The sequence below is a fragment of the Notothenia rossii genome, assembly GCF_949606895.1.
Source record: "Notothenia rossii genome assembly, chromosome: 2".
NCBI classification, from domain to species: Eukaryota; Metazoa; Chordata; class Actinopteri; order Perciformes; family Nototheniidae; genus Notothenia; species Notothenia rossii.
This window is the reverse complement of record NC_136904.1, coordinates 76,359,817-76,384,229: the sequence shown is the minus strand read 5'-3', so window position 1 is coordinate 76,384,229 and position 24,413 is coordinate 76,359,817. Positions and strand designations below refer to the sequence as shown.

Here is a 24,413-nt window from a genome sequence, read left to right as displayed (position 1 = left end):
AGGAAAGAAATGTTGTTTGTGTGTGTAGCTTGTCTGTGTTTTCCTTCTCTTTTCCTATGCCAGGCTTAAAATGAAATTGATTTTTCCTTTTGCTTCACAACATCTTTACATTCACGCAGTAACTTGAGGACAAGAAAACAACTGGTCTGACAAGAAAACACAAGACACGATCAAAGCAAGGCTGATTACAGCCATTATGATTGCCCCATGTGCGAGTGTGTTCATTCAAAACTTTATCTCCTTTTTAAATGACAATATCACAATCAGTGCATGGCCATTCCCACAATGAGTGTACCACCACTGTGTCTGCTATGATTGGGAGCACAGTTAGAGAGTGCAGCTTGAAAGTGGACAGTCTGTGCTGATTGGTGATATAGACTTTCAATGTTTTTTCACCACATCAAAAGAAGAGCCGATGATTGCTCCCACACATATCCCTAAAAAACACTTTTTTTTTTTGCTCCTAGATGAAGAAACCCATGTTTTGATATCATGTAGATTGTCATTACTCTTGCTGGCATCTTAATCATAACGCAATTTGATTCTTTTTTTGTCAGCACCAAAGGATGATTGTATTTGCCTTTTATAGTTCACAAATCTGAGCAGCTGCTGAATTTAAGCAGATGCAGGAGCCCCCTACTGACCTTGTTTTTGCATCATTTTTCCTGCATGTTAGACCAGAAGCTTTTGAAAAGTCTTTCCCACAAGACCTCCCTCTCTCATTTAGCCCTTCTCATCCTCTAACCACAAGGGCCACTGGAGGCTGAAAATGTGCAGTGGAAGGTTGTAAAGGCTGAAAGCCTGCTGGGAGAACTGAGGCAGGTCACTGGGTTAGGCCAGGATGTTTGGCCGCTCTTGGCCATCACATCTCTCTGTTGATATTTGTTTGGAAGGCACTGACTATCAACTTGCTTTGATGTGAAGGTATGTAGGACTTGTAGATGTGTTCAGCAAGGAATTCAAATATGGTTTTCCCCATGGTTTTCACATAAATAGAACAGCGTGAAACATTACATTTGTTGTGCATGCTAATGGCAAATTAGAAATGAGCACTCGCCAGCGCGTGTGTCTTCTTCGCTATATATTTGTTTGAAATTACAAAGGTATTGATAATAATTAACATTTAGAAGACACAATATATTGTTTTCAAGTCTGCAACGTGCTGTGACCATGCTCTATGTCCTTCTCATGTCATCATTCAGCTCACACATCCGACTTCAAATCATAGGAAAACACATTCAAAATCAAACATGCTCACATTACAGTCCCATACCACGTAGAGCCCCGTTGGCGCAAAGCAATTACAAAGCCAACACACACACACAAAGCCAAAGTCCTCAGGCAGCCGAAGAGAGACAAATTACCTCCCTGTCAGATAAAATCAGCCTCGACATCATTTAATTAATTTCAGTGTATATTAGCATTTCTTATTGTGATTTTTCCTCCTCTTTCTGCAGTGTTTCTGTCCTCCTCCAAGACTTGTCCCGAGGAAAATATCACTTTGAAAAATGAGCAGCCCTCTTTTCCGTCTATTCCTCTGGGCGCTTTTGCTCTTCTTCCTTTAAATAACAACTGTATATTTGTGTATGCGATGTGCTTGAACCTAAGGCTTTATTTTAAAAATGTCCCCCTTGTCATTTGATATAACATATTTTCCCCCTGATTTAACCCTAAAGGGTCTAAAACAATCCCTCCTCAAAAAGAACATGTTCATATCATTTGTCAGCGATCCAGTCGTCTGATTTGAGAAAGATTATACATTTGAAAGTCCTTAGCTGTAGCAAGAATATCTGGCAGGTCATCACTTGCTTTGTTCCTCCTCATAATGATAATGCATTAGCGTTCTGTTGTATTGATGCAACAATATTTTCCATTAAATGCATTTTAATTTAATTTGGAAGAAGCTTGAATAGCCTGTGTAGAGTGGCTTGTATGCATGCATATGCAGTGATTTACACTCCTGAAAATATCACTTTGTTTCTGAAAACTATCATTATAGTGGACTGTGCCAACTTTGAAATGATAATCACGCTCTTGGGTTGGACCATTGATTTCAAAACCATTTGGGACATACAATAATGGAGTCTCACTAATCTGCACTCTAATCTCTCTTTCACTTCTCATGGTAATTTATAATGTGAGGGAATGTGTGAAACTACTGCTACAAGTGCACCGCTGCACTAGAAGATTTCGGTAGTGGATGCAGACCGTCCGTATGTGAGTGTATGGGCTGTTGTTCCCTCCCTCACTCTGTGAATCGTACACAGTAGTGTGAAGGGGACCTTTCAACACTATAGTGAATGCTATGATGCAGATTTCTTTATGTAAACAATCATGTATTAAGATGCACAACACAGAATCTTTCATTTGTGTACCTCTCTTTTACAACTGATAAAGGAGAGATCTATTCCCAAAAAATAAGGTAAACATTGAACCCTAGAACAGTGTTTGACTGCTTCACTGACATTTCATTATATATATATATATATATAAATAAATATGACAACGTATGTGATGGACCCCAGGTTGTTAGAAATATCATTGTGCAAACCGCCTATACTGTAAGGCCCTACTCAACAGAAAGTGCATTTGGTTGTTTTTAACTATTGTACATGGGCTAATGTCATTCTCTTAAAGGTGACCTATCATGCAAAATGCACTGTTGTACGTCTTTTATACATGAATATGTGTCCCCGGTGTTCCAGGGAACTCACCAAGTGTCAGAAAACACAACCCTCTTTATTTTCCTCCATACCCAAATCTCTTAAAAAGGTGCTGCAACGGATCTGATACAGACTGATCCAGATTTGAACACTTCTGTGACGTCACAGAAGTGGCGCTACGGCTATTGGACCAACTCCACCAATCAGGAGGAGACAGCCACGGACATTGCCGTTCGAAAGCGCTGGAGACGCTGTAGTACATATGCCAGGCCTGTAGATGGTGCTGTTCTCACAGAATCAGCCCATGCATAGACAGTGTTAAATTGAGCGAAATGAGGAATGGCTAAAATGCATGATCTGTTTGGTATTTTGAAAAATAAAAAGTATAAATATGCCTTATATAGGTATGGTCTTACACTATATTATTCAAATATAGCATGATAGGTCCACTTTAACATAGCAGGTGTCAGGCTAAACACAGGAACTCGGCTTTGGTCTTAAGCGGCTGAGGCATTTATTAACTCATGAGTAGCCCAATCTGTACGCACACTCCAATAACTTGCTATTCACTGGTGGAAACCCTGCTGCTTACAGCTAACTAGCTCTCCTCCCAGTGACAGAAATAACAGCATGAGAAGAAGGCTCCGTTGTGTTCCTTCCAAACACATTTTCTGTATTAAAAAAGGATTCCATTAATCTTGAGCCCTGTTACACTGGCAGCTTAACATAACAGCCATCCAGAGTCCTTTATTAATTATGGTCATGGTCTTGCATGTCATTTTAAGAATGTTTCATGATTCTGTTTATTCCTTCCAAACGGAGGCCTTGTTGTCATCATCCTACTTCTACATGGTCTCTCTCTGTTTCTCTTCTTTTCTCCTTTACTCTGTTTTGTTCTCAGTTAATCCCCTACTTTGCACACAAAGTCACGACCAGACATTCTCCTATCCACTCAACACCACCGAGGGATGACACTATCTGATATCTTCCTAGCAGATTATGGCCTTAGTTTGCAGCACCATAAACAAGTACCTGATCAAGACTCTGTGTCACGGATTAGAAACAATGTACGGTAGAATTGACACAGGTAAAGCTGCAAAATGTCAAGGAAGCTTGGTTCTTTATTGGTTTTCAGCTCAATGGTAGTACAAAAGTGTGGGAGACATTGTCTTGTATTTGAAAGAAAGCATCGACAGCCATGGTGAAAAAACGTGTTAGGTTCTTCAAAAAATATGTTGGGAGCTCTCAGCCTGAAAAATATAAACAGTAAAATATGTTTTTCCATTTTAATAGCTGAAAAACTTGCAGTCACTTTCTCTGTGCACTCTGTTTCCAAAGATTCTTGAGATGCAGAGAAGGGAATAGGTGCCACATATAATCAAAGGGGCAATATCGTTCTCCATGTTATTTATACATGGTCATTTTCCATCGACAACACTATTTGGTCTTCCTAACAAGAAATATCAGGATAAAACATCACAGGACACAATTAATGAACAAATAAAATACATGTTATGTCTGAGAAATACAGTGAAGAAACACAACATCAATGAACACTTCCTTGTCATTGTGAGCTATTTTATAGCCGTAGTGCATCCCTCCCGACTCTACTAATCTTACTCTCGGTAGCAATATTTGGGTCAAAAATCATACCCTTTTTCATTCCCTCTTTACTGTTGCTATCATTTTTTTTTATGTTTGGTAATCTTATTTTCTTGGCTTTATCCCTTCAAAATCTTATTTTTGCCCAGGAAAAAGAGCTGTGAAACATATTGTGCTGCAAACTTGTCTCCTTACGCCGAGATTTGACATTTGTAGGTAAAATATAAAGCCCCTGCTACATGATGCAGTCACTTTGGAACGACTGCATGAAATGTAATGTATTCTTCTTGCTTTGTCACAGATCCAAACGTGTTGTTTATTTTTATTTAAATGTGCAGTTTTAAATTGAAATAATACAGAAAAAAGCAGCAAATCCTCACATTCAAGAATCCAGTTCCCTGACATTCAGAGTAAATAACTGATAAGAAGACTATCCGTGAGTACATTTGTTTCTGATGGCAGAGGTTTAATTAGATTTCTGCCAGCTTTTTTCCTCTTGATACTTTTTTGTTAAAAAAACCTTCCACTAACTACAAATAATTGTGAGGGGGTTGCCCTTTCCCCCTTAAATTAGAAATAATCCATGAATCGGCTGTGTCCATACAGAGGAAAATATAAAAGTAATGAAGGACACTTTTTTTTTTTCTCATTGGAAGGGGGTGTTTCAGGATCTAATTGATGAATAGCAGCCATAACTGGGAGCTGCGTCCTTCAATTGAACTTTAATTTATATGTGCATCAATCATTTCCCCCCTTTTATAACATAATGGATACTCACAGCTCTGATTATGGTGCGTTTTGTCCTTGTGATGTGACTTTGTGTGCGTGTGTTTGTTTGTGTCTCTATGTAAGACAGAGAAAACAGAGATTTTTCATCGGCCATGGTAAACATGGGGTGAGGATATCTCGCTTCCAAAGCAAGTTTGTCCCTCTCTCCTTCTGTCTCCATTATGTAGTAAACAGGGCCTCATCTGTGCTCTTTGCACGCTCCACCATTCAAGTATTGAATTGTATGTCCTTCGTACCGACAAACCAAAGCCATGTGAAAGGGACAACAATCTGGGGAATTTTTTTGTGTGTTTTTAATCGAGTATGCAAGGTCATATTATTGTGACTTGCATCAGATTTGTGGTCAAAAAGGTTGATCAATTCAGGAAAAGATGTGGTTAGGGGAATAGGGTTCAAATTAGTCGTTGGGATGAAAAAGGGAAAACAATGTTATTTTTCAACGCAATTGGGTATGCTTATTTTGGAAGAAATGTAACAAGGTCAAATTTGCCAAAGCCTCATGTAAAAGTGTGAGAAAAGTTATAAATGTCCAAATCACAGAATGTTTATGGCATGGCGAATACAGTCGCTGCTTTATTTATGTCTATGTGACGTTGGAAGGAGCAGCTACAACGTTAACTTAGCCTGATCGATCAGATCTCCATTCAGGAAACACACATTTAAAAGGGTATCGCCTACCGTCTTGTGTAGACACGCATTAATTCATGGTATTTACAAACCGGTATCAGTATGTTGTTATTTCGAAATCAACGTGTACCATAGTATCTACATGGAGATGAGCCCCGCCCCCTCGCCAGCCCTTTGTTTGAAAGACGTAAACACAGCTGACAGCCTTGGTTTAACTCAAGCAATTAGAGCGTGTAGTGCAGGGGTCGGCAACCCGCGGCCCTCGAGCCGCATGCGGCCCTTTAAGCCCTCTGCTCTGGCTCCCTTGAGCTTAGACAAAAATAAGAAGGAAATAAAATAAAAGTATTTGTAGGACTATTTATATTTTGTTGCATGGTTGAAAATGTTTCGTATTTTGAGGTGATACTGTGACACATAAATAAAAAACAAAACGTTTTTAATTAGGTCAACTCAAATATGCGTCACATCCTGCTAGGGTCGCGCCTGCGCCTCTTCCTGCGGGTGAATAACCTGACCTCCGGTTCGATGAGCAAACTATGGATAAATCAAAGAAAAGTACCGGAGGAACACAGGATTTAATTCTGAAAAGAGTTATATGTTTTCACAGCAAACGATGCTGGTTTACCGGTATGTTTGATATGTAGAGAGAAGTTGTCAAAGGTGTTGCAGCCTTTACGTATCGAGGAACAACACGGGACAGGAAGACAGCTGACGATCTTCAGTCATAATCTAATTCAATGGGGTATGTAATTTATTTCAGAAAACACTTTTTGTTATATTCCATGGAATGCTCTTAACGTCCCGATAGCAATGAATATATTAAATGCTTTGACAATAAATACATAACAAAAATAATCTCTGGAAGCCGTAGCGCTGTAAAAAGCACGACCAATCATCTGAGCCGGCCCGGCTAAAATAACTGGATGGCCTACCTGCCTGTCAGCCTTCCATCTGAGCACAAATGTATCTCGTGCCCTCATTGGTCATGTGCGCGTGCGTGTGTGTTGGAGGAGGGGCTCTGTAAGGAAGTCTGAAGGAAGGGGCAGTTTTTTTCCGGTTGTGTATTTTCAAATTCTAGCGCACTCGAGCTGGTTTCTCCATTCTTACCACACCGTTAACTCTTTTTAGGGTGCAGCTATATGTTTTATTTATTTCAAAGTGGGCACATTTTAATTATGTATATTTCCTTCAAATGTGCAGAGCACTCCCCAAGTGCTGTGTTTAATTTATTTTAAAGTAGTAGTCTGTGTATTATTTTTAATTCTCCTTTATAGGAGTTCTTTCTTTCTTATTAGAGGTTAACAGTTTTATACAATGTAATAAATAGCCTAATAAATGCAAAAAAACTGTAGTTTTTGTCTGATATAACAATAAATACAACTTTATTATAGCTATCAAGCTATGAAATATGTTTTGCGGCTCCAGACAATTTTTTTGGGGGAAAAATGAGCAAAATGGCTCTTTTGGTCAAAAAGGTTGCAGACCCCTGTGTAAACGCACCATAATATTTTCTTAGCTGAAAAAAGGGAAAAGAAGGAAACTCTTTTTAGCCACACTTTTGAAAGTTACTTAGTATTTTTCTCTGACCAGCTAGGATGACATGTTGGTGCTAAAGGGTTTCTTAGGTTACGCCAGCGCCATATAGATAGAAGAGTTACGACAGCGGAAGTCCAAAAACGGTTATCGTCACGTGGTTCATGCAGACGAGGATCGTTCCCCAGAAGTTCATGGCGGCCAATGTGAATGCATTGATAACAGGAGATAGAACTACGATTTTTGGTAATTATTAGTGAATAAAGGTTTTGATTTGCAATATTTATACAACAAATCGATATGTGTATGTATTTACATCAATATGTTTTAAAAAATAAAATAGAATTTGCTAATATTAAGTGATAATATTAGGATTAGTGTGAACAACTAGTTTACATGTTAGGCTAACAGTGCCTTGGTTAAAGAGCCTGTTGCTGTTTATAGCTTTGAATTCTTTAAAACCAATATTATCTTCTTAAACTTGTATGGTAGTCAGGAGCATCACTTTCTAATGTTTATTGATATATTTAGAGGGAGGGGATCTAAAGGAATGCTTCAAAATTCAGATTAGATTAATTTCTACCATTTTCTTAAATTCATGGTAGTTTCAGTAATCCCATGGTAATTGAGGACACAAGTTATCTAAATGACTAATGTCATCTTTATGGCTTTCCGAAAGGACAGGAGACCGACAGGTGACTATCAAAGGACTAGCAGCAGCAGCAGCATGATGATGATGATGATGATGATGTTAAATGTGTTGTTTTAGGAACATCCATTGCAAATACATGGAATTCAATAAACATTGAATAGCATATCATGCAGTTTGTCTGTGCCTTTTCCTCCGTGTTGTCCTGGTTTGCTGTGCTGCCTCCTAGTCGCCACCATGGTTTGCTGTGCTGCCTGGGGATGCTCAAATCGCTCAGAGAAAGGAGTATGAATGTATTGCTTCCCCACTGACACAGAGCGCAGGAAAAAATGGCTGGCTCAAGTCAGCAGGAGCAATTTCATGACCAACAGCAAACAAATATGTGAGGTAATTATATACAAACACTGCATTTGCACTTTTTCACAAAACGAAAACCACACCATTGGGAAAGCTTAATGTTTTGCTTAATACAAAAAAACAGGGAAAGGCTTGAAAAACACTGAGAGTTGAGACTCAGGGTGCAGGGTGAGGGTCTCAGTGCAGGTATTCAGGCTCCATTGAATCCCCCTTGGGTTCTTGTGCTGAAAGAGGGAGTAACAGACAGGAGAAAGGGTTATAGACACCTATATAGCACACCTATTGGATGGGAAATTGCCTTAGGGAGACAAGGTGTGGTCTTTGTTCCCAACTGAAGTTATGGAACTTTATTATTTGTGAGTTTAACAAAGTATGACAAATGGCATCCGTAACAGATGTGATATGAATTTCTATAAAGTTGTCTCACATTCTTGGTCATATTTTATATACAGTATGTAATGAGTATAACATGTCCAGTAAGTATAAAGTGTTTCCTAATACTGTGTATTCAACCACTATGGAATATGTATGTGGGCAGACAAAACTGAGTTGTTCTGTGTGTGAAGTAACCTCAAGTCACTCCGCAGTCACATTTTGATGCAGACCAGTTTGTCAAGACAAAAAAGGGCAAGACTAGGCTGAGAGCAGAGGCTATACCCACCATCTTCGTGCATCGCCCTGTGGTCAAAAAGAGAAGGGCCCCTGCACCACGATTCACCCCGGGACCTGTATCTACAAAGCCCATAGCTCATGATCACAGCTATAGTGTGAAAGGTGACACAGGTAGAATAAGTATGAATTCTTAGTAACAAAAGTCATATTTCTTATTTTTAAGTGGTATAATATTTTAAATGTTCGAAAATCTACAGTGCCATGTCTTCTACTTACATTAGTCTCAAAGATTGAGGGAAAAAGGGATGAGGAGACTGAGAGAAAGGAAAGTGAGGGTGAAGAAAGAGAGGACATGGCTAGTGAGGAGAGACGGGGAGGGTGGACACCACCCACTCAGCCAGCAGCCAGTCAGCATACGAGGGAACCAGCAGCCAGTCAGCATACGAGGGAACCAGCAGCCAGTCAGCATACGAGGGAACCAGCAGCCAGTCAGCATACAAGGGAACCAGCAGCCAGTCAGCATACGAGGGAACCAGCAGCCAGTCAAACAGATCTATTAAAAAAATTAAAGAGAAAATTAAAGAGCCAAGAAGGAATCACCAAAAAAGCAAAGGCTGCACTAAGAAAAATCAGGAAGGAAAATGCAGCTCTCAGGAAAACAATGAAAATTAGGGACAAGAAATATAAGAGAACGTTTTAAAAAGACCAACCTAAGGCATTAGGCAGACTCACCACAAAGGGGATGAAATGGAGCAATGAGACAATTAAGAAGGCTTTAAAAGTTCGCTTTGCGTGCGGACCAACGGGTTACAAAACTCTGCAGGAATTGCAGATTCCCCTTCCAGGAATAAGGACACTGCAAAGAAGGATGCAATGTGTTAAGTTTGAGCCTGGTGTGTAACAGCTAACATCACTGCCCCTCCACCCGTAACATCACTGCCCCTCCACCTGCCAACATCACTGCCCTCCACCTGCCAGCACCCAGCCAGAGGAGCGCAAACAACAAAAACAAGCAAGGTGTCCCGTCATGTACCTGGAAGTTTGGGTTGGCAAAATGGAGTAAGAGAGGGACTTGAAAAACCTTGGTGGCTCTCTACTCATGTTGTTACAGTTGTCTTGGTTACAGCTCTCAAGTTTTTTTTGTGCCATTTCCACATCTTTAGAAAATATGAAATAAATGAAGTGAAATCAACCTCTTCTCTGGAGAACAAACTTCGATTTCTCTGTCTTGTGAGTTTGCAGTCTTGCAGTTTTGCTCCTCCACCTGTAACATCACTGCCCCTCCACCTGCCATACAGTAGGTTACTAACAAGATTACTTATATAATACAGTGATAGAATACATGTTTAGTATGCTTACTTATATAAAACAGTAGTATTAAACTTACCTTGTGTTTTCACTCTCACTTAAGTCCCTCTCCCTTTGCCATCAATCCAAAATCAGCTGAGCTGCAACATTATACAGACAGGTAATAATCAACATAATCACAAGGACACAATATGGCTCTGCTAAAAACACTCACTCTTACACGCACCAAAGTTATATTTATCTAATATTTAAATCCCTCCACCCCCACATACAATCCCGTTTAGAAGCCCCTCTTCTCTAATTCAAAAACGTTGGACGAAATGACATTAAGAGAACGGAATTTACAATTAAAAGGCTGTTCAACGTGTGTTGCTAACTTGATCCGGTATCCTAGCTTAATCTGTTATCTGTAAACGTTCCCTAAATCTACTAATTTAGGGATAATCCACTGACATCCTTTAATACACATGTTAATTTGAATCAGATGTACTGATAATATCCGCAATATAAATCTTTAAACTTCTTCTTACCTTTTAAAAGTCCGTCACGAACGGTCTATTATGCTGCAACTCTACAGCTCTGCTAGCCTTGGCGCTAACTTCCGGGGAACGATTGAGAGGCTCCACGATCTGCCATTGCTGTAAAAAAGTGGTCCATTGGAGTGAACGGAGATGACGTAACTCTCAGTCTATACGGCGCTGGGTTACGCTACAGCAGGGTTATTCAGTTAGTTTGGAATGGGGGCCGGTTGATGAAAATGATCCAAAGCAAGGGGCTTGGAAAAAGATGGCTTGAAATATGAGGAATCATATTAAGAGCTTCAGATTCAGTAAATACTACAACAGCATAGTGGAGTGCATATATTGTGTTTAATTAATTCAAACAACATAGCCCCAAGGCCTTTGTAGATCTAAATGGCAAGTTCAGAACTCAGTTGGCCTACATGTGAAGCTAATTTTTACCATCAACATCATTTAATTTGATTCAATTTAGGTGAAATGATCCTTCACGCAGAGATGCAATAAATGACGGGAGTTGCCACTACAGTAGCTAGTAGGTGGGTTTGAAACCGAGCCCGCAGAAGTTCTCAGGCAATGTCTTTCCCTCTATCTCTCAATGTAACACCCTCTCTGGAATAATGGCAACAACAAAAAAAATTCTTAAAAGTAGATTACTTTTTAACATTATACTGAAAGGGCCAGTAAATATCACCCCGGGGCTGGATTTGACCCGCGGACGGCAATTGAATAACCCTGCGCTACAGCCTACAAAAGACAGTAGAGGTTTCTCAATACTCTAATTTCCCCTCCTCGACTCCTCGGTCCTCCGGTAGTGACCCGGAAATGTATTTCAGCGCGACATGTTGGACATCTCATTTATCTAAATGAGCATCGAGGAGGCTCTCTGGAGGAGCTCTAACCGAGGAGACACTGATGGGTCCTCCACGGCTCCTCCGCGGATGCATTTCCGGGAACGGTGGAGGCGTGACGCACGGCCGGACTTATCTCAGCCAATGACAGCTCTGCATGCATCCCCTGGATATTATTTTATGAACTGCTTTCATCGCAAAGCGATGTTTACAGTGAGAACAGCTGTGAGGTCCGTGCAGAAAGCGGAGCAGTGTGCAAAATATATATCACTCAGTATAACAGGCCTACATTACTCTCTGTATTTGTATGCTGTAGTTTAGTAGATATCTACAAACAAAGAGTTGATATTTTTCTAAGACCATTTAGTGCTTCACATAATAAAATACACAACGGCTGTAGCCTGATTATGCTTTAGGAGCTGTAGGTGTGTGTGATACAGTGTGTGTAGGTGCGTGTTGTACAATGTGTAGATGCGGCGGACAGACAGGTCTCAGTTGGTGTCACGATTCTCATGTTATGTCACGTTTATAGTTTTGTAGGTTTGGGTGTTTTTGCTGTTTTCCATGTCATGTTTTCCTTTGGGTTATTGTCTGGTCCTTTTCCCTGTGTTTTCCTCTTGTCATTAGTTTCCCTGGTGTGTCTAATTGTCTGATTATGTTCACCTGGGCCCCTGTGTTTTCTCCTCCCTCCTCACCTGTGTCTTGTTGTGTGATTGAGACTTGTGTGTATTTAAGTTCTGGGTTGTCTGTCTGTCTTGGTCGGTTCGTCTTGTTCCCTGACTAGTTCTGCAGTGAGTGTTCTGTTTGTCATTATATATATAGATCATAGCCTTGAAATAAAGGAAGTTTCAGTTTATATCTGCATTTGGGTCCTGCTTGTTTCACAAACCGTGACAGTACGAACCGACCTTAAAATGGACCCAGCAAACCTTTTGAAGCTACAGGCGGAACATCTTGGATATTCTCTGGAGTATATTTTTTATACGTGGAAAGGCGCATCATCTAGACGGGGTAGAGAGGCGGCGTTGAAGGAGGCACGTCAGGAGGTTGCTCGCAAGCCCTGGCTCTGGAGCTTGTTGCCCGAGTGGTTTAGGATTTTTTCACGTAGCCCTGAGAGCCAGTCCTCATTTTCTGACCCTTTCTTGGGGCCTGGTCTGGAGTTTGGGGGTCCACGAAGCCTCCAAAAAACTCCTAAGAGACGCAAGGCCAGGGTTCAGCGCCCAACAGCCATGGTTCCGGCTCCAGCGCCAGACCCAGCAGCCGTGGCTCCGTGCTCCAGTGCCGGCCCACGCAGCTTTGCTTCCATACTCCATTACCTGGCTTATACAGCCAGGATCCAGGCTCCGGCTCCGGACCTTACAGCCAGGTTTCCGGGTCCAGAACCGGACCTTACAGCCATGTTTCCGGCTCCAGAACCGGACCTTACAGCCATGTTTCCGGCTCCAGAACCGGACCTTACAGCCATGTTTCCGGCCCCAGAACCGGACCTTACAGCCATGTTTCCGGGTCTAGTGCCGGCCCACACAGCCATTTTTCCGGCTCCAGAACCGGACCTTACAGCCATGGTCCCGGCTTCAGTGCCGGCTCCAGTAACCATGGTCCCGACGCCAGCTCCTCGAGTCCTGTCGGCGTACCGGCCGACTCCAGCACCTCGTCTCCTGTTGGCTGTCCGTCCGACGCCAGCTCCCCATGTCCTGTCAGCATACCGGCCGACTCCAGCACCTCGTCTCCGGTTGGCTGTCCATCCGACGCCAGCTCCCCGTGTCCTGATGGCTGTCCGTCCGACGCCAGCTCCCCGTGTCCTGTCAGCATACCGGCCGACTCCAGCACCTCGTCTCCTGTTGGCTGTCCGTCCGACGCCAGCTCCCCGTGTCCTGATGGCTGTCCATCCGACGCCAGCTCCCCGAGTCCTGTCGGCATACCGGCCGACTCCAGCACCTCGTCTCCTGTTGGCTGTCCGTCCGACGCCAGCTCCCCGTGTTCTGTTGGCGAACCAACCCACTCTAGTGTCGTTGGAGGTCCCGCAGACTGCCTTTCTGCCGGGGGTCCTGCCAACCCCATGTCCTGAACCGTTGGAGGTCCCGCAGACTGCCCTTCTGCCGGGGGTCCTGCCAACCCCATGTCTGGTCCCGTTGGAGGTCCCGCAGACTGCTCTTCTGCCGAGGGTCCTGTCAACCCCATGTCCTGTGCCGTTGGAGGTCCCGCAGACTACTCTTCTGCCGGGGGTCCTGCCAACTCCATGTCGTGTCCCGTTGGAGGTCCCGCAGACTACTCTTCTGCCGGGGGTCCTGCCAACCCCATGTCCTGAGCCGTTGGAGGTCCCGCAGACTCCTCTTCTGCCGGGGGTCCTGCCAACTCCATGTCTTGCCACGTTGGAGGTCCCGCCGACTACTCTTCCGCTGGGGGTCCTGCCAACTCCATGTCCTGTCGCGTTGGGGATTCTGCCGACTGCTCTCCTGCCGGGGGTCCTGCCGGTCCTGTGTCCTCTTCCATGGGGGATCTTGCCGACACCGGCTCCTGACAGGCCTCCGGAGCCGTCTGGTCTTCACCCCTCCTTGGACTCTTCCTTGCTCCCGGGCCGTCCGCCCGAATTCCCCTTTTTGAACTCTGCCTTGCCCCCGGGCCGTTCGCCCGAATTCCCCTTTCTTGAACTCTGCCTTGCCCCCGGGCCGTCCGCCCGAGACCCGTCCTCCAGACCCCCTCCACCCACCCTGCTGGATTTTTGTTTTTTTGGGACGTCTGGAATCCGTCCCTTGAGGGGGGGGGTTATGTCACGATTCTCATGTTATGTCACGTTTATAGTTTTGTAGGTTTGGGTGTTTTTGCTGTTTTCCATGTCATGTTTTCCTTTGGGTTATTGTCTGGTCCTTTTCCCTGTGTTTTCCTCTTGTCATTAGTTTCCCTGGTGTGTCTAACTGTCTGATTATGTTCACCTGGGCCCCTGTGTTTTCTCCTCCCTCCTCACCTGTGTCTTGTTGTGTGATTGAGACTTGTGTGTATTTAAGTTCTGTGTTGTCTGTCTGTCTTGGTCGGTTCATCTTGTTCCCTGACTAGTTCTGCGGTGAGTGTTCTGTTCGTCATTGTGTATATAGATCATAGCCTTGAAATAAAGGAAGTTTCAGTTTATATCTGCATTTGGGTCCTGCTTGTTTCACAAACCGTGACAGTTGGTTTGGTGTCCTATGCTTACTTTTAATACTTGTAAATACAACTCTTGGCGCGTAATTTTAATCCCCCATTTCAGCGACCAGAGATAGGGGGGGGTATGTCCAGCCTCTGATTGTGTTGCGTTATTATGAGAGTGCTCTCATACTTGTTTGATTCTGAAATTTTATATATTTATGTGTGTGTGTGTGTCCGCATCTGTAGCCTGTTATTGTCTCGTTATACCGCACTGTCAATGAATTTATAGTAAATATAAGTCGTCATGAACACATCTGTCCATAAGACAGAGTGCTGCTGTGCCTCCTGTCATCATTAATGGACATTTCTTTAAAATGACCGCTCAGAGGAGAGGAGTTCTCATTTCTCTAACCGCCTGCTGCTTCCCCTCCTCTCTCCTTGGTTCCCCTCCTCAGTCCTCCGCTCGCATCTCCTGTGGGCGGCACTTAGACTCGAGGATAGGAATAGAGGATAGGAGTCGAGGAGGAGAAATTAGAGTATTGAGAAACCTCTAGTAGTATGTGCAGCACCCATCAGCCGGATTCCATATTTAAAATCAGGGGGGAAAAGAATAACAACTGCGCGCAGAAAAGCAGCATGAGCCTCAACCATTTTTTATTAATTCTGTGATCAAAACTGTGCTTTTTGTAACACTGAAATGTTACCAATGTAATAGAGATGTAACGAGAATAACAGCTACAATAGCAGTGTAGAGGTGGTGCTGCCCAGGCCTTATACAGAACAGTTAAGCCTTTTTAATGTTTCTCTTTTATTCTCAGCATGTTAAACTGTGCTACCAGTTTTTCAAGCAATCAGGATCAGGTGCATGGAAATTGGTTTCATTCCCCTGCCTTGTGTAAATCCCTCAAAGGTGAGCCGCCAAACAACCTAACAATGAAACACGCCTTCCTATTCTGATAACATCCTCATCAGTGTTGAAACCAGAGAAGGCACATGTACTTCAAATGCGTTTGCCTATCACAGGCTAATGATCTACCTAATTTAATTCATTACCGTGCCATACAAGGGTTTGACTAATGAGAGTGACCCTTTTCAGAATACGAAATCTATCTGAGCTGTGGGGCATGGGGGGAATGAGGCAGCTCTGTCTACATTAGACACACAATCAGGTGTGTTGTTTATTATTGTTGTATCCAGTGGCTTAAAAATAGGTGATGACCATTAGACTACGTCACTCCTGTAGATGTACAGAATAGCATATAACATCAGACGAATATCTTGCATTATCAAGTGACATGTTCAGAATTGTGCTTGAAAATTCAAAGTTCAAAGAAAATACATGCTTTTGAAAATAATTCCACTATGTGTATAAAAATGCATTCCAACATGTTGGGGGTGGGTTATTGTTGTACATTGGCTTATTTTTCCTAAATAATAATTTCACAACACAACACAGAGGACTGCACGCCAGAACCATAACCCTTCATAGAAAGAACCTTGGAACAGAGGAATACTCTGCCTCCATGTTCCCCATATTTTCCTTTCTCTCTATGTGAGACCAAATATTGAAAGGGAGCTCTTTCTTTATTGAAAGGGACACTCTTTTCAACCAGTCAAACCTGTTGTGTAGCTGAAAAGAGAAGGGGAACACATTCATCCACAGCCTCTTGTGCCCTTTTACATCTCCCTCGTCTCTATCTCTCTGCAAGCATAGAGGCCTGGAAAAGTCCATTAAGGCCTATCTTAATGAAGAGGGACAGGACACAATAGCACCCTCAGAGAGGTGAGTAGTGATCAGAGAGGTAGATGAAGAGTCCGGCTCGTCCACTCATTCCCCTGCGGACGAGACAAGGCTTTGGACTTCAGCCTGTGCCGATACAGCAGGACAGGGTAATGAATGGAATGGCAGTACTGCCGGAGCCATCAACTCGCCAATCTCTCATCAGCACTGCTCCCACCGGTGTTTCATTAATATACTCTCCTTCTCTTCGCCGGGCTTTGTCCACGCTGTCTGTCCATGTCACAATAGCCATTGTTCACTCTAAAGTGGAGAGTTAGAGCTTCTTCAAGGGGGAAATAATGAGTAATTATTTGGTTTCACTGACCTCCACTCAAGATAAGGTTTTCCCAAGTAGTTCTTACTGACAACACACCTGCCGTTGAGATAACATGCCAGCACCATCAACATGTTCAGCTCTATGGTAAAATAGCTCATTATGCGGTGCTTGCTTGTTAAAAATAAATCTGATGCGTGATTTTGCATACATATAAAGGGCTCCTGGAAGCTGTGTAGCAAGTGTTACATGGACAGAATCCAGGTGTCTGCATTAGTAAAGTTTGGCCATGAAACCTGATAAACGCACAGAGAAAAAAAAATAGTAGTTATTGCCCACAAGTGTCCCTGAACACCACTACTGTAGTAATAGCAGTTGCCTTGAACTATCTCAAGAGCTCTGTCTGACAGGATAATAATATTTACACATAAAGCCTGTATTCAAAATAAGGGAGAAATCGTTCTGTCAGACAGTACAACCCATGTGGTTGACTTAATCTTTCTCTCTAAATCCATGTTACACTCAAAAACACATCAAGTTTCAAAGGCAAAGTTCTCTATACAAGTATAGCTGCCCTGCAAAGACCTGCATTCCACCCATAGCAGATCCCCCCCAGAAGCTTCTAATCAATCACAAAAATACATTTGGAATTGCACATTGCATTTCTTTTATCAGACCTTGCTTACCCCTACAGCCTGCTCCAGTGTATTATGAGACATGAATGGCTATCTGATAAGAAATGTTGACAGATTTGATGTCCTGCCCCCTATGGCACCGTGCCTAGGAGGAGTGCCACCTACCTCCCAAGACACTGTGCCATGATTGTAAGCCTGCTTGGAGAAAGAGAAGTTATTTAGTGGAGGGGGATGTTCCCATTAGGGTGACGAATGGCCTAATTACTTGAGGTAAACAGTCCCTGGGAGATAAAAGACGAACCGGGGTCTACCAGGAGGGATGAGTCGCTGTATTACAGGCCCCATTCTGCCTGGATTAGGGAGGGATGCACAGCTTGAGTGTTTGTGTGTGAATCTGAGTGTGTGTGTGTGTGTGCACTGAAAGCACTTATTGCTTGGAGTTTCTCAATCCTTGTTGCTTTTCATGTATTGCTGTGGTTGGTTTAAAGTCCTTATCTTGCGTAATTTACTGTAGCTGAAAGATCATAGAACTGTTTCAAAATGCATTAACTTGTTGGGTCTTATTCCAGTAACACGTGATATAGATCGAATATCGTTTCCTATTTGCTGTAAATCACTTGTTAATATCGGGAAAATGGGTCAAATTCAGAGGTATCCAGAAAAGTCTGGATTCAAACTTGCCGCTGCTTGGTGCTGTGTCGTGACGTCACGTGTGGTTCCGCGAATCCTGGTGAGTTCAGCCCGTCCCAGCATCACACAGTGTAGCATTGCTGGTATAGCCGCATGTCAACTTTGTGTATCAGTGTTTATCTCCGAGTTTGTCTTGTTTTTTCCGGATCATGGTGAAGAGGTGTGTCGTTGGCGGGTGTAGCAACACCAATCGGGATGGTTTTACCGTTCATTTGTTCCCGAAAGAGAAGGTTTTACGGGAGAAATGGGAGCGATTTGTGCGGAACACAAGAAAAAATTGGCAGTGCGCCAGTGAAACCAGCGTTATTTGTGGGGCACATTTTGGGTGTTCTGTGATACATTCACAAGACTGTCGTGATGATGAAACCCATCTGTCAACCTCAGCAAAGACTTTAGCAATTTCACAGCAGCATATGCTTGATGTTTCATCCTCCATGATTGAGCAGTTCCCACACTGGCACCTGATATAATAATAATATAATATGAAGACGTATTTGTTATAAAGTGTGACTGTTTTTCTCATCCTGATGGTAGCATCTGAATAAATACACTTGAAGAGTGTATTTATTCATTTATTTATACTTGCGAGGGGGGTTGGCCTTTGAAGGTCATTTCTAGCTATTTCTCAATAGTTGGCACATGGTCTATAGTGCTAGAAGATGTAAACAAAATTCATTATTGATTGATATTATAACATATGAATAGCTCTACCAATCTGTGTTGCCGACTCGAGCTGGTGCTGGCGAGGGCGGAGTGACTTCCATGTTTTCAGCTGAGGCCGGTGGTGCACATTCGCGTTTTGCTGGCTCGAACCTATACGGTTCTAGGCCTCTTATTTCTGGTGTAAAAGGCGGCAGAGATCGTTCAGATTCATCGTCACTGCTCGCATCGTCCACACCAAATAATTGTTCTGTCAAATTGTGCCAAATACCCGCGCTATTAGCTTTTTCTGATGCGTAAACATCAACAATATTTGACGCCATTTTTCGTTGTGAACTCTCGCTGGCTGCGCGCATTGGCTGTCGATCCGGACGGCAGCAGGGAGCCAGACAGCGGCAGCCGGGAACCACACGTGACGTCACGAAATGGCCTGCTTCCAGAAGCAAAGTTTTTTTATTGGACCTAATATTTTTCCTTTTTTTACATATTATTCAGTATGAAATAAAGAAACATACATTGACTATCTGTTGCATACACCCCCCAGAAATCAACTGCCAAAAAAAGTTTTTAATGTAAGATAAGGACTTTAAGTGATGACATCCCAAGCTAACATTAATTTCATTGGTCCATTGAGTTCAAGCACCCAATTGTTCAGTTCATTATGTGAATATTTAGCATCAACCCAACCACCAAGGTCACGTATTATTGTTCTGGAAAATGTGCTACCTTGTTTGTACAGTATAGGCGCATTCACACCGCAGTACTTTTCCCACAAAGGTTCATGAGAACTTAGTTCATCAGAACTCTTTGGTTCTGATGAACTAAGTACAGATCGTGTTCACACCGGAATAAGTCCCTGGGGGTGGATTAGGCAAATGAAGCCGCTGACGTCACTTCTTCTTCTTCTGCTTTGGGTTTACTGGCAAGCCGCAAACAACTTCATGGCGTATACTGCCGCCCAAAATCCCCGGCTGGAAGTCCCCGGTTGTTGGGGACTGGCTTCAGTAGAAGCTGCTGGGACTCCCAGCCTTCTGAGTAAATCGCCAGAACGCCGACACCTCCTCATCTCCACCGCTCCCATGTTTTATTTTGTGTTGCCATAAGTTAGTCTCTCTGCGTTTCTGCGCTGGGCTAATGCTAATAAAAGGAGTCAGACTAACCTTTGACTAGATAATGTGGTATGCAATACTTAAGCCCAGTATTATTATTAAAGCAGGATACTTTCCTGCTTGCTAATAAGATCCATCAAGTTGCACTTTTCTAAAGGTTGTCAATTTCCTTAAGCTGGTTATACTACAAGATGTTGGTCGTTCAGAAAAATATAATGAATATTCCTGTCACACTTTCAATGAGCTTATCATGTTCCCTAAAACATAAGTGATGAAAATAAAGTTTATACACATGTGGCCACATATCCTTACATTTTAGAAATACTCAGCATGTGGCTTATCCATTGCTTTACTTTTTTGGACAAATACAAATTACAACTCTGTCCTGTAAAAGATCCCTCTGCGACTGAGTTTATACCGGTGACCATAAAAACACCCACACACAGGCCATCATATTAACCACCATTAACTCAGTCAATGTCCCTTGTACACTGCTTCCTCACCGTCTCTTGTCCAGACTGGGCTATTCAGCATATTTTATGATCGATTACACAGTCAGTCAGGGGGAACCACTGGGCCTTTGGGGACCGGCAAACACACAGACACACATTCAACCTACTATTCTGCAACACATGTTGAAAAGCCTCCTTTAACCTTGACTGGAACAATGAAGAACATGACACCTAATAAGTGTTTTTCATTGTTCACTGTCCCTGTAAATTCATAAATCACCCACAGCTTTTACAGTCAAGGGTATGGTGGACGGTACGGAGCAATGTCTGTGTGAGGTGGCACTGACTTATCACTACATGAAAGTGACGGACTTACTGCTAAGGTTGCGAATGATTGGAATTTTCACAATTTTGATACAAAACTGTTACCATTATAGATGCAAACTAACTTTTGGTGGAAAATACACTAAAAAGTAGGGATGGGTATATTTATGGTTTTAATGGTACTACTACTTTTATCAATACGGCTTGTCGATCCGGTCCTTTTAACGATATTCTTATCAGTTCTTTTAAATAAAATAAATAAATAAAAGTGAAATAAATAATATTTCGCATCAAAAGAAACAACAGTGTTTTAGCAAATCGTATTACATAATCTGATGACAGAACTGTAAACAGAATAGCTAAAACTTTAACAAAAATAAATAACTCTGTTACCTCTAATCATTAACCCATGTTTGTATAATATAGATAACTCTGTGTGTTGCTGCTAGCATACATAACACCTGACGAGGAAACGTTACTCGTGGATGGGGCTACAGAGCTACTAGAAAGACAGTCGAAAACGGTGCATTTCTCCGTCTGAATGTGGTGCACTTTTGGAAGATGTTTAGATAAATTGCTCGTGTTACCGCCCTTACATGCTAAACTCTTATTGCACTTTTGGTAACGAGCATTGTCCACATCGAGACGGGTAAAGTTTAACCGCACCTTGGAGCGCTTAGTTCTCTCCGCCATCTCCATTTGTGTTGCAACTTGCATGCATGTAGCAGCTGCATGCGTGTGTAAACTGCCCCGCCCCCTCGCACACAGACGGGAGAGAGAGATCTCTCGTCTGGATTGGAAAGATCGAAAATACATCATAGACTAATTTTTTTTCTTTTTGCATGTTAGAAACGGAGTTGGTGACACTAATGGCGCATTTCTACTGCAGTGCCTAGTACGGTTTAAGTTTGCCGTGCCAAACCCGGCCCGTTTTTTGTTGCGTTTCCACTAGGGGTAGTTCCGGCTAACGGGTACTGTTTCACAGTTTTTCTGGCTCTCCAAAATCCAGGTTCTTTCCAGGCCAACAACCAGGCTGAGTATGCTAAACTAGAGAGAGAATCGCTGGCAAGGGGGCTACAACAAAATGAACATATTTTACCATGATTTAATTGTAATACACGTTTCAAAATGATGCCGAAGCAACAACATACCGGTTAGTAAAATCCATGATTTAATGCTTTGACAGGTCTGCAGACATGATGGCAGGCGAAATACCTTTTTAAAATGCTTGATTTCTAAATGGAGATCGGCTAAGCTAGCGCTGTATATGCTCCGACCGTCCCACTCACAACAACGGCCTTTCCAGACATAAGTAAACCAGCGACTGTATTCGCCATGACACAGAGAGTCCTTGGTTTGTATTTGTTAGACTTTTGTCTAGTTTCTGAACAGATATGAGGAGCTGTGAGCTTTGAGTTCTAACAGCTAACGGCTGATGTTGTTTTTCTGTGGTTCGCATTGAAGATGACGTCACGGCTCCGCCTACACTGCGTTACTATAGTTACTGCCCCAGCTACTAAACTGTAATGGAAACACAGCATATAGTGAGCCTGGCCTACCAAGGCCTAACTATACCGTACTAAGCCTTGTGAGGCCCTGCAGTGGAAATGCGCCATAAGACTGCAATATAATGTGTATGTAGCAATAATACACATGACATATATGTTTGAAATGTCTCCAGTACCGATAAAAAGACCGATAACGTCAGAGCTTAACGGTAGCACGATCTTTAATAATTCAGTCCCGGGGCCCCTTTAATACCGGGGCTCGGTACCCATCCCTACTAAAAATGTATTTTTAGTACACTGTCTAATCCAAAGGACTACAGGGTTTTAATATACGTTTTGATTATATTGTTGTTATAACTAGTAAGAAAGAAAATAATAGATTTTTTTACGAGTATTGTCATTGAAACAGCAAGTAGTAGTCTAATTCATTCTAGGCTTTCATAGTGTGTCCTTCCTCTGCCTCCCTGCGTGGGGTATTACTGAGGCTATACATGTTTGGGTTTGTTCCAGCAGATATACATGCATATGCTGCATGTGTGTGCGTGGAAGTGTACACGCATCAGCATATCATGTCCTCAGGAAAATGACAAAAAGGTCAAAAGGTGACAGAAGTGCAGAGCGATTGAAGTTAGAGGTGGAGCTAATCTTTGATACTGGCACCGTCTCAGCCCTCCAATCCATTGTTGCCATTCTTGGAAGGGAGGGATGGGGAGAAGAGACACCAGCTGCCATGAGAGGCAGTGCCAGGGCAGACGGGAAATCAGCGGGCGGCATTCTAGGATTGTGCTGGTAAAGTACAAACTCAGTGTGGTGGGCAAGACTTGGTTTCCCCTCCCCCCTTTTCCCACTTCAGCCCAGCACCCTCACCTTCCCAATCACACCCACCTCCTCACAGTATGGACTGCTTCGTCCCAACAGAGGGTCTACATATTTTTCTGTACACCCAGATTTACGATTACTACCATCTCTTTTATCGCTTACAGGAGAGAAGGCCATTTCTGTTACAGTTTTCCCGGCGGTTTTGTTCCCTTTTGCTTTAAATGCATATGCAGCAGTGCAGTTCATGTCCTAATGGTTGGATCACTGTAAAGAAAATCACCATCAGGGACTGAAATAAAGGTAGCGAGACAGCGACGTTGAGTCTTTTCCTTGTTGCATATTCCTTATGAGAGAGGCCCCTTTGGGTAGGAAATTAGTTCTACACTCTGAAACAATAGCGTTCAGACGATACAAGCCCGAGGGGACCGTTCACATGAGTATAAACACAACGCTCACAGAGACGGCACACGCTCCATGTTCTCTGTTGAATTGTCTTGGCTGCACCTTCTGTTACATACTTTATCCGTTTCCTTGTTCTCTCTGTTTTATTGTGGAGAAGAGGCTCTCCTTCCTCATCTTCTCCCACTGTGGAATCTGTTTATTTCAACAAGTCCCCCCTCCTTCACTCGAGCCCTGAAGTGTGGATCATAAGAGATGAAAAGGCTTATGTAAGTAAAGCTCTTTTCTTCCCCTCACTGCACATTGCTGGTAGTTATTCATTCATGACAAAACCCATTCACGCTCTGACAGCCTATGTCCCCACTGATGTATGGTGTCTTTCTCCCCGTCGCGATCCCTTCAATGCGCACCCGGGTCCGTGCTGCCTTGCACCCCCACCCTCCTGATTCTGTCGTGAATATCACTTAAGCTCAGGCAGGACATGACGCCTGGTTTTGCGGGTTTATTCATATACGTACGACTGCTTTGATACATGGCAGAGAAAATACGCTGATGGGGGTGAGCGCCAAGAAATCTGTTTAGGATCTCACGTCTGAGAGTGATGTCCCCGCCGTGTGAATGTGAATGAAGGAGTGAAATTAATGCTATTGCGCCCCTCTCTCTCGCCCTCTCTCTCTTGCTCTTCGATATTTATTCACATTTCTTTTCAGTGAGCACGCAACCCCTGCGGTTTCTCAGTCAGACCTGGGAAATTCAGTGTGAGGGCAGCTAAAGATGAATATGATTGCTCTCTAGGTCTTCCTCCTTGGCCAGGTGTAAGAAAATCAAAGCCGTTTGTATTATTGTTTGGGATGGCCAACTTGTAAATCAACTAGTTTTGTTGCCCTTAAAATGAATTTGCATACAGAGCAGAGAAACACAAGTCCATTCCCTTCAGAGTATTGTCTGCTACCAGAACTGGCACTTTAGTCTGTAAATCTCCAAACGCCGTTCCCCACATGCACAAATGCTTTATATGAAGCACATTTTTATCATTAAGGTAAGAAAAGCTAAATCCCTAGAGCTATGTGTAACTGTCTGTAACAGTCACTTAACTGACATTTGCTATAGGTCGCAGTCATTCTTTAAGTT

The 24,413-nt window shown here is 42.9% G+C and overlaps 1 long non-coding RNA gene across 2 annotated transcripts; it reads right to left on the bottom strand.

Moving 5' to 3' along the window:
- Positions 1-8,327: 8,327 nt before the first annotated feature.
- LOC307029819 lies at positions 8,328-10,019 on the bottom strand. Of its 2 annotated transcripts, none has more exons than XR_013805412.1 (3): positions 9,565-10,019; positions 8,882-9,385; positions 8,328-8,444 (listed from the first exon to the last, which is right to left on the bottom strand). It is a non-coding gene; the product is annotated as an uncharacterized lncRNA (long non-coding RNA). The 2 variants fall into 2 exon arrangements; XR_013805413.1 differs by lacking the exon at positions 8,328-8,444 and having other exon boundaries at positions 8,885-8,980; positions 9,109-9,385.
- Positions 10,020-24,413: the final 14,394 nt, after the last annotated feature.